We start from the raw sequence: 5,012 nt of genomic DNA on the forward strand, positions 1-5,012 counted from the left end.
CATGCTCTATTGGATTAAGTTCTGGGGGCTGTGCAGGTCATTGGAGTAACATGGTGATGAAAACTCAGCTTATGCTCACATTATAGAGAATAAAAATATTTGGATTATTATTTCACATATATAATTTATTTTGGGTGAAATGCTTAAAAATTTAATATTTATGGAATATTGTGCAGGACCACCTATAGAGTCAATTAAAATTTATATTTCTAGTTATTTTTCCTTGCAATTTATGCACAACTGTTTCCTCCTCAGTCATCTCTAAATTCTGACAGAAGAAACTGTGACCCAGTCTGTCTCCTTTCCACAGCCCTGCCTAAGGCCACTCTGATCGTGAAGCCAAAATGGCGCCCACTGTACAATGGAGAGACCGTCACACTGAGCTGTGAGGTGGACTCCTACAGCAACTGGACACATTTCTGGTACAGAGACCATAACCAGACAGCCACATCTCTCTCTAAAGAGTACAGTGTAAACATCACTGGGGCTGCTGGGTCTGACCAGGGGCAGTACTGGTGTGAGGGGAGGCTGGAGGGGAGAAATGTGACATCACAGCGCAGCGACTCCATCACTCTGACTGTTGCAGGTGAGTCTCTTTCAAATTATATATAAAACTTTATCCTTAAAATATTTGCATTGCTTTCCATTCACTTACCATACATAGGAGCATCAAACAGTATAACAATATATAATATAGCTTGGACAAATATTTAATTCCGATTGGTTGACAGCCATGTCAACCAATCGTTTTATTTGTGTTTGTGTATAGGCATGGCAATGTGGGTAATTTTGCCTCATTATGGTTCTAAATCACAGCGCGAAAACTTTCAATTTGTTGACTTAGAAATCCTGAAATAAAAGGAAACTTAACACCATGTTATTTAAAAAAATCAATCGCTAAGTTGTGCAGATAGAAAGCGTTTTTTTATCCAGAAAATATCTCAGTTTCAACACATTTCACATTTTTGTGGTCAGGGGTGCAGCATTTATTAAGCTTGGAGATATTAACGTATCGTAGTTATGTGGATTAGAATATATGATACAGCTGACTGTCTTCCCACTATACCAGTTGCTAAATGCATCATGACAATAGTTGTGAACTTTGTTTTTCATTGTTTAATGTCTTTTCTCTTTTCTTATATTTTTGATGGCTGATAGTGAGACTACTCCGCATACATATGAAAAGAGAAGCACTGGTTTATCATTACCAAAGAAACCATATTTAGTGAAGTGGCAGATGTGTACATAATGGGGTTAGTTTTGTAATTAATAAAATGTCTTTAAAAATACCTTTTTATTTAAATTTTCCCACGCATTTTAGTTGTTATACATAGTATAAGAGATATTAACCACTTCATGGGTTCCGATTACCACCCTGTCACACCATATATTCTTGTATATGCACAGGTTTATATCCTCCACATATCCCTCATCTCTGTGTCTCTCCAGAGGTAGACTGGTATTCGGTCTGGGAGATGCTCCTCTCCTGCTGGCCTCCATTATACTGTGTGTGAAATTACATTACATTACATTACATTCATTTGGCAGACGCTTTTATCCAAAGCGACATACAAAGAAGTGCATTCCATGGTCGTAGACAACTGCTAAACACGGGTTCAGTAAGGTACAATACTTATTTTGTACAGCTATTTCTAGCCAAGAACAGTGAACACTATTCTGGCCTAACATCTGCAAAGCCAACTAGGCAGAAGAATAAGCTACAGTATTAGGACAAATACAAATTACCAAGATGTGTTGGGATGGGGCAACATGTAACAAGTGACAGGAAAAGGGTTTTTTTTTTTTTTGGGGGGGGGTTGGGGTGCTCACTGGATGGGCGAAGGAGTTCCGGATTGTAGCCACCTTTCCTTCAAATGCGGCCAGAAAGTCATCTGCGGAGAGGGAAGAGGGAGGTGGGGGTGGAGGAGGTATGAGGAGGGAAGAGAAGGTGGAGAATAGTTTGAAATGTTGCAGGAAACCAGGTGATGTCATTTTATAGGGGAACACATCTAAAAACAATATGTGTTTCAGATTTCAGGCTGCAGAACTGTTAATTCTCACTCCAGTTCTCTCCCTCTGTTGTGTTTATACATGTTTATTGATGTGCAGGGTCGCCTAATGAAGCAGCTGTCAAATTCACTGAAGAGAATGTGGAAGCTGACTAATAAAACCTTCACACAGAAGCTGGATCAGTGTGCTCATGTCAAATGAAGAACATTTGAGAGCTCAGGATTATTTTTCAATGTGATGCTTCTCAGCTTGCAGGAGGGGAAATCCTGATTGGGGGTGCAGTTATGGGGACACTCAGTGAGTTTTGGGGATGAAGCAGTCGTGCCTTTAGGGTGCAGGATCTGAATAATATATCTGAGGTTCTGATTCACCAGAGCTGCACTTGTGATCTTTGTCTAAGTTAGTCAGCTTTGATTGCTGTATGTTTGTTTCAGGTCCTACATTGAACTTTATATATTATGTAGTAAACTCGCCGCAAGCTTACATACAGCCTAAACAGCTGAGACTCTGCAACATACTCAATATGCATTTCATGTGTCTGCTTTTATTAGTATTACATTAAATGGAATTTAAAGTGTGTTCTTTTTCTTCCTTCTTTATTTTGTTAACATAAGAAATAAATGAAAATAATAAACGTGTAATGTAACATCCCCAGCAGGTCAGTTATAGCATCTTCCACTGTGGTGAACAACACAATCTAATCCAAGTGTGAGAAGGAGAAACTGAGCAGGAATGGTGAGCTGAATGTGGAGAGAGAAGCTGATTGTTTTTTTAAATATTATTTTTATATAATAATACTTCTACTGTAATAACAATGTTACCAGTCATAACTTTCTTGTGTTCATTCTTTGTGGTGATGAATCGTGACAAATCAATATTAATAAATATGTAGGCTAAAGCTGGCATTTGTCTCTCTTGATGCTATATTATGCTGATTCCACCATGTTATTTTGACTACATTGTCATTTTATATTGCTTGTTATAGCGTATCGTCATTAAAAATGTTATTAGTTGCGGTATTTATGTCTTTGCATGATGAAGTTTTCGATGATAACTAAGAGTAATCACATATGAAAAATAAATAGGCAATCATAAATAAAAAATGAGACTAGCTGAATTTAATTTGATCTTAAATAATTTTTCAGCACCAATTGGCCAGGGCAATGAAGTGATATGCTGTTGGCTTGGCAAGCGTTTTTGAGGAACTAGGCTACAAGTGATTTACATTACGGGCATTTAGCAGACACTGTTATCCAGAGCGACTTACGCAGCTTTTACATTGCATCTACATTGGATCCATTTATACAGCTGGACTTATACTGAAACAATGCAGGCTAGGTACCTTGCTCAGAGGTACAACGGCTGTGTCCTACACAGGAATCAAACCTGTGACCTTTGGGTTACAAGACCAGTTCTACTCATTATACTGTGCTATCGCTCATGCTAACATAATAGCAGTGTCTTTGGAAGTTCATCACATTTGCAGTCCTTTCTGAACCGATGTTGCTTTAAAGCAGTATCCGTTCAAATGCCTACATAAGGATCATATAGTTTTAAAGTGCCCTAAGGTTCTGTTGACACGTGCTGCTCAATGGACAGCGGTCACTCCTGGTTCAGGGCTGATGTATAATGCTCGTGTACAGGAGACCTCTGGATTGAAACAGTGCTGCAGTCATTAATGCTTGTTAGAAAACATTTGTAATAGGAATCAATAAAATACATACAACACAATAAATGTTGATATAATGCACTTAAATAATAACTCTTTGAGATAACTGTTATTTTTTATAAGCTCCCTGACATGGAATGGACACCTAGCTGTTTACCTGACTATAAACACAAACATACAGACTTTCACATTTTTCCAGAGGAAGAAAGTGCTGCATCACACATGCACACTGGCGTATGCACACACTGTTATTTTCCTGCCACACACAGGAGGAAAGCTGCAGAACGGTTATAAAATACATGGGCATATCTTACTTATCTGATTACCTCCTCTTGAAAAAGAAATGAAAGTATAAACAAACGGATGTTGCGGCTAATTAGCTTCCCTTCATGAGCACTTGATCAGAGTACAGAAACCACACGATCGGATCTCTAACCTGCAGCTCTGTTTATATATCAAACAGAGGAGAGAGGAGCATGGCACTAAAATGCAGACGCGCTTGGTAACTGTTGCAGCTTCCTGAAGCTGTGTTTGGGTTAGGATACTCTGCGATTTCAGAGGGGATGGCAGCCGCTCTGAGAGCTTCTCAGCGTCACAGTTAAATGTGTAACTTTCACAGCTTTCTTCAGGCCAGCGTAGTTCAGCTGGGCATGCTGGAGTGATGCAAATTTCTATTGTAAGAAATCTGTCTCTGATGCCAGTATGTCTGCTGGCCACACATTCCCTTGATCTTATCATTATCACAATACAGTTGGTACAATGGTAGAATAGTGACCGGGAGTGAGAGATTGGGAACCATCCAAGCCAACAGACGTGCTAATTCAATCACAACAGGACAGCCAATACACTACGGCCTAATTGATGTGTTACAAAACTGACTATATCCTTCTTAGTATGTGTATTCAACACTCCTGATCAAAGCTTTGAAAACAAATAAGAAGCAGCCTCTGGAAAGGTTTGTGGTTCAGTCAGACTCTGCTGAATCCAAAGTGTCATTCGTGCGTTTTGTCACTGCTGGTATTGGAAATAAACTTTGTACATTTTCATCACGTTCGAGAGACTTCCATTTTTCCTTACACTATTGCCAATTTCACCTCAGCCAACATGATCAATTTGTGAATAATATTTCTTTAAATAATATTCCATACATCATTTAGCATTCAAACAGAGTTACATATAAACTTCAGGGTTTTCTGTGACGTTAAAAATTGCAGAAATAGTGTGGTTACAGTATGATTTCAGAGGCAGTTGACTCTCACTGTGCCAAGTTTCTGTTCATGACCAAAAGCTCAATTTTGGTCAAACCAGACAATTGATTTACACAATTGCTCTC

At 38.8% G+C, this 5,012-nt stretch overlaps 1 long non-coding RNA gene across 1 annotated transcript; it reads left to right on the forward strand.

The window, feature by feature from the left end:
- The first annotated feature begins 90 nt into the window (after positions 1 to 90).
- LOC135246718 (uncharacterized) lies at positions 91 to 2,911 on the forward strand. Its single transcript, XR_010327873.1, has 2 exons — positions 91 to 586; positions 2,110 to 2,911. It is a non-coding gene; the product is annotated as an uncharacterized LOC135246718 (long non-coding RNA).
- Positions 2,912 to 5,012: the final 2,101 nt, after the last annotated feature.

The sequence above is a fragment of the Anguilla rostrata genome, unplaced genomic scaffold (assembly GCF_018555375.3).
Source record: "Anguilla rostrata isolate EN2019 unplaced genomic scaffold, ASM1855537v3 scaf0799, whole genome shotgun sequence".
NCBI classification, from domain to species: domain Eukaryota; kingdom Metazoa; phylum Chordata; class Actinopteri; order Anguilliformes; family Anguillidae; genus Anguilla; species Anguilla rostrata.